Below are 6000 nucleotides of genomic sequence, written 5' to 3'. Positions count from 1 at the left end.
CGTTCTGCTTGCTCTCCTGTGAAGTTCCTATCTTCCCTTGTAGTTAATAAATATCTTGGGGAAAATACTTTGGAACTGCGTAAACTCTGTCCCTCTCGAACTTTCACCCACTGATTTTAGCATTCATTGGTGGGTCTTGTCTACAACAGTTATCATGGTGATATTTGTCTAGGGCTGATTTTCAATCTCTCTCTTTCCTTCATGCATTTATTAGTTGGAATTCCACTGTACGGAAGAGCTGGCCTTCCTCCCCCATTTATTTATTTAATGGATTATTTAGTTATGTTAGTGTGAACTCGTGAATGTATTTTATTCTTTGGGGTTATAATTCAGGACCATCGTCATTCACTTTTTTGCTCAAATTGTTCCAGTTTTAGCAAACCATGATTTGTTGGTGTTTAGTTCATTCCACTTGCTCCTTTCTTCCTTTTTGGTGTGATCTTTGAAAAGAGATTAAAAAGGTCACCAGGGATCAGAAAGGTCCCTCACCCCTGTGGTTAAACGAAACTATGCCCATTAATTTACAGGATCTCCCGAGGAGAAGACCGCCCCCACAGGCCACTCCCTTGGCCAACCCATTCCAATATTGAAACCAGTGCTGCTCGGAAATATCCTTTCTGAAACGAATCAAGCTCCTTTGAAAATTTATTTGCTCTTGTTTCACTCCTAGGAGAGACCCAAAAAAATTGTTGGGAGACTAGATCATGGCATGTTGGCATCTAAAAAACCCAGGGTCGGGCTTCCCTGGTGGCGCAGTGGTTGAGAGTCCGCCTGCCGATGCAGGGGACGTGGGTTCGTGCCCCGGTCCAGGAAGATCCCACATGCCGTGGAGCGGCTGGGCCCGTGAGCCATGGCCGCTGAGCTCCGCAGCGGGAGAGGCCACAACAGTGAGAGGCCCGCGTACCGCAAAAAAAAAAAAACCCAAACACACAAACAAAAACAAGAACAAAAACAACCCAGGGTCAATTTGATAGAAACCAAGGCCTCCTAGTCTGCTTCTCCAGGGTCTGCCTTGTTTCGTAGATACGGCTCTGGGAGGACAGACTCCAGTCACCCTCACTAACGATCTCAAGTGCGTCTTGAAACTTAGCAGCCTCTTGAGAAGGGAGCCTTGAACGCTGATTCTAGCACTGTTTCCAGTTCCCGGACCCTGCACCCAGGAGACCCAAAGATGCTGGTGACCCAAGGGAGACAAGGCTTGCCCTGCCGGACTCGTGCTCGACCCCAGACAGAGTTGTGAGGAGCTGTCGTGCGCGCTCATCTATCAGGGTTCTCACACTTCTTTAAACTTAGTCAGCCTAGGCAGGGCAAAAGACCTACCGCATCGCTCCTGCTTTATAGAGAAAAAGAAATTGGAGAGGAATAAAGCTTTGGAGAGGAACGAAGTGGCAATCAACATGGTAACATGGCAGCAGTTATGCAAACATAATAGGATCAACAAGAAAAACCAGACGTTGCCTAGTACAGGAGCAGCAACTCAGAACTGACTCAGACTTACCCCACTGATCCTGGACACTGGGATCCCAGAGGCTCCCCTGCGTCAGGACACAGGAGGGCTGAGAAGCATCGCCAACAGCTGCGCGGCATCCGGCTTCTCAGAAGACCTCGGTAAACCTCAGTTATCCGGTGACTTTAGATTACAAGTGCCAGGTCATTAGTGAGTACGGCTCGCTGATAAGTAAGGATGGAAGTTAATTGCTTTTGAAGATGGACTTTTTTGCATGAGTTTGCAGCCTTTCTCAGGAAACCCTTGTCTATTGCTTTGCACACTTAAATTAGACAGATGGATGGTGGTGGGGAGAGGGAAGGGGCGGCAGAAACGTTAAGAATAATCATCTCCACGAGGCTCCTTGGGTGTTTTCAGGATGTGCTTCTGCGTCCTAGATGGGGGATGGGGGATGAGAGGGATAGAAACTGCCTTAGAGTCTCTGATTTACCCTCCTCACTGGCACATCTGTACGATCCCACTCAGTCACCCCTCATACCCCCTGACTCATTCCTTCTGTCTGGCAGGAGCCGGCTTTGCTCAGGGGTCTCTCAATCCGGTCCCCTTCAGGAAACTTCCTCGCTCACCGTGAATACTTTCTTAAGGGTAAATCAGGGCTTGCTGTGTGTTAGGCCCTTTACTCAGATCTCCTGAAACCTCCCACAACTTTGCAAGGTAAGGAATATTCTCCTCTTTCTTTTTTTTTTAATTTTTATTTTTTATTGAAGTATAGTTGATTTACAAGATTTCAGGTACACAGCAAAGCAATTTGGCTATACATACCCATATGTATCTATTCTTTTTCAGATTCTTTTCCATTATAGGTTATTACAAGACATTGAGGGACTTCTCTTGTGGTGCAGTGGTTAAGCCTCCATGCTCCCAATGCAGGGGTCCTGGGTTTGATCCCTGGTCAGGGAACTAGATCCCACATGCATGCCGCAACTAAGAGTTTGCATGCCATAACTAAGGAGCCCATGTGCCACAATTAAGGAGCCCTCTGCCGCAACTAAGACCCGGCGCAACCTAATTAATTAATTAAAATTTTTAAAAAAGAACACTTAAAAAAAAGATATTGAGTATAGCTTCCTGTGCTATACAGTAGGTCCTTGTTGGTTATCTATTTTATATATAGTATGTATATCTGTTAATCCCAAACTGCTAATTTATCCCTCCCTCTCCCCTTTCCCCTTTGGTAACTGTAAGTTTGTTCTCTGTGTCTGTGAGTCTGTTTCTGTTTTGTAGGTAAGTTCATTTGTATCATATTTTAGATTTAGGATGTAAGTGATATCCTATGGTACTTGTCTTTCTCTGTCTGACTTACTTCACTTAGTATGATCATCTCCAGGTCCATTCGCTTCTCCTCTTTCTATAGGTGAGAAAATAGGACTCTTGGAAGCTGGACACCTTGTTCACGGCCTCAGCCTGGGAAGGGGTAGGAGCAGGACCCAGACCCTGGACCACGGGGCCTTGGAGCCCGAGCAGCCTCCACGCACTCTGCACATCCGCCCTGGTGGGGCTGGGGCTCCGATGACTCCACCCTCCGCCATCCTCTTCCCCATCTGTCAGCTCTTGTGCCCTGATGGGGGTAGGACTTCGCTTTGCTGTGAACCTTGACACTTCCTTTTCTGTGTTGGTGGAGACAATTATTTAAAAAATCAATTCTAGCACATTATTTAAAACTTCAAATAATACTAAAGCTTAAAAAGCTTTACTTCCTCTCCTGACCCCAACCCCACTCTCCAAACGTAGCCACTAATAACCGTTCGGCGAACACTTCTTCAGACTTTTCTATATGCAGGTAAGTGCAAGCGCGCTTGTGCACGTGTGTGCACGTGTGCGTGCGTGCGTGTCTGTCTGTCTATGTGTGTCTCTGTGCGTGCGTGCGTGTGTGTGTGTGTGTCTGTCTATGTGTGTCTCTGTGTGTGTGTGTGTGTGTGTGTGTCTGAGTGTCTGTGCGGAGCGGAGCGGAGGGGCGGGGAGCAGGGGACGGAGGGCGGAATGTGGGCGGGGTCAAGTTTAGAATTACAAGTGCCCGAGGAGTGGGAGCCACACTTTAAATAGGCAGCACCTCCCTTTCCCCCTGGACAGCTCTTCTCCCCTCTGACAGGACCTCTGGTGGCAGCTGCGCTGAGGTTGGTGCTGTTTTCTTCTCTTTTGCTCCTGCTTCTGGGTCTCAGACTGTAGGTGGGTAGGATTCACGGGACCTACAGCCAAAGGGTTCTGGGATCCTCTCCTGGAAACTATGACATTTATGTGTCATGTGCAAAGACTATATGCTATTGTCTTGACTTTCTGGAACTTCAGTGGTCGCTGATTTAAGGGCCAATGTGATTTGGAGAAAGAGACCAGACGGAGAGGAAAGACATTTGGGTTTACTTCTAAGAAAATCAAGGCTCTCTTTTCTGAGACAAGATTGAAAGTTGAAAGAACATAAAACTTTTGACAGGATTAAAAGAAAATAAAAATTTGAGTGCCTGTTATACTATGAAGTGCATATATATATATATATATATATATCCTCATTTAATCTTCATGGCTAAGTGTATCCCGTCACCCTCGCTTTTACAGACGCACAAACTGAGGCTCAGAGTAATTAATTCACTTCCTTGAAGTCGTGTGGCCTCTGGTGCAGAGCTATGATTTGAACCCAGGCTTGTCCTTCAGTCGCACGATGCTGCTCTGAGGACTGGTACCCAGCGCGGCTAAGGGACCCAGGGGTCCCTAGGGGTCTGTTCTTCTAGGGTCTGGGGGAATGGAGAAGTGAGGGAGATGGTGCTTTATCATTGGAAGACATCCATCAGCCCCAGAACCTGCACAAGACATGAGGAGACCTTCTCCAAAGGACTGGGGAAGCTTCTGAGGGCCAGCTGCTTGGGTTTCTCCTTCTTAACCCACAGTCTTTGAAGCCCATTCATTTATCAAATACGCAATATGTTCCTGACCTCCCTCTGACTTTCTGGATCCCTCGGGGAAGCCCCGCTGGGAAGGCAGAGCCACAGGAGAATCTGTGGCCAATTGGGGCTCCTGTGAGAAAATTGTGTTCATGCGAACGTTTCTCGGGGAGTAGAAAGAAGTGCGTGTACCCACTTCTCCAGAGAGGGGGCAGCCGTATACCGTCGGGGATGCTTACGCTAGACCCACCAGCCAGTATGACTGCGGGAGGTAAGTGAACAAGCAAGGCAGCATGGGCTCAGGTCCCAGCTGTGCCACACGGCCGCACCCGTGTCACCCAGCCTCTCTGAACCGCAGCTTCCTGCTGACAAAGCAGAGGGAATACTGCTCACGTCTCAGAGCTGTGTGGATTGAACGAAATAACTATGTAAAGCACTTAGTCTACAGTAGCTGTTCACTGAACGTGGACCGCATCCAATCGCGTCCTCAATCCCAGTACGAGTCTAGGAAAGGGCCAGGAAGGGTGCAGCGCTACGGCTCTGTATTCATTTTATGTTGCCTTCTCTACTTAATAGAGTCGTGCACCGGCCACCACCAAAAAAGAAAAAGAGCCCAGAGTTCGGGACTTCCCTGGTGGTCCAGTGGTTAAGACTCTGTGCTCCCAGTCGGGGACGGGGGCACGGGTTCGATCCCTGGTCGTGGAACTGAGATCCCCCATGCCGTATGTGCAGCCAAAAGTTAGCTCATCTTACGCAGAGTGCTTGGTCCCGCTCAACCACTCTCACCCCCTTGCAGGGATCCAAAAATACTGACATTTATTTTCCTATTACAAAATAAAACATGTTCTTCGATGAAAATGTAGAAAATATAGATAAGGAAAACATGCCTATAGCCCATCCACTGGTGGATATCCTAATCTTCATGCATACAAATGCTTTATAAGGTATTTTCCCAGCAAAATCATGTCATGTGTGCTATTTCCTAACTTTTCACTTCACACATTGTGAACAACTTTTCATTTCACTACACTTTCTTCTGTAACACATTTTTTCATGATTCTATAGTAGTCCATCGTACGTGCCTTAATTTATTAACCTATTTACCATTTCTGAACATTTATATACTTTCCAGTATTTGGCTGTTATAAACAGTGAACTTCCTCAGTGCTGAATCTTTACCAACCATCACAATTATTTCTTTAGGGTAAATTCCCAAAAGGGAAATTGGTGACTTTGAGGATACATTCAACTCCTATCCTTGTGACTGTCCCCATACATGGAATGGAGAAACTGAGGCACATGCTAATGCAGACGAAGCTGGCTGTAGGGTGGAAGGGAGAACTCCGACAACCTGGGGCACATGAACACCCCATGTCCACAAGCCCCACCCAAGGAACCTTCTAGGGGAGCAGTGTCTGTGGCTCAGGGTCAGCACTTTCTTCCTGACACATGAAAGGGATATATACTCTTAGCAGCTGTTACCCAGCCTTTACCAGCAAGAGATGCTAAGGAGGATGTGGATCTGCGGACAGGAGTAGGATTCATCTCTTCCAGGGCTCTATTCCCTCGGGAAGTTCCTGGCGAAGGAAGGGGGCAGCTTTCCTTCCAGGCTTCCCAGCA

General features: G+C 47.4%; 1 protein-coding gene across 1 annotated transcript in view; it reads left to right on the top strand.

Moving 5' to 3' along the window:
- The first annotated feature begins 836 nt into the window (after positions 1-836).
- The window catches only part of SLC6A13 (solute carrier family 6 member 13), a 35528-nt gene continuing 30364 nt past the window's right edge, over positions 837-6000 (top strand). Inside the window, exons 1-3 of the mRNA XM_033867219.2 lie at positions 837-1608; positions 2014-2161; positions 2862-3287. The gene's annotated coding sequence lies outside the window, so the exon portion shown is untranslated. The remainder of the gene's footprint in view (positions 1609-2013; positions 2162-2861; positions 3288-6000) is intronic.

This window comes from Tursiops truncatus, chromosome 11 (genome assembly GCF_011762595.2).
Source record: "Tursiops truncatus isolate mTurTru1 chromosome 11, mTurTru1.mat.Y, whole genome shotgun sequence".
NCBI classification, from domain to species: domain Eukaryota; kingdom Metazoa; phylum Chordata; class Mammalia; order Artiodactyla; family Delphinidae; genus Tursiops; species Tursiops truncatus.
Note: the sequence above shows the minus strand (reverse complement) of the source record. Positions and strands in the feature narration are given on the sequence as shown.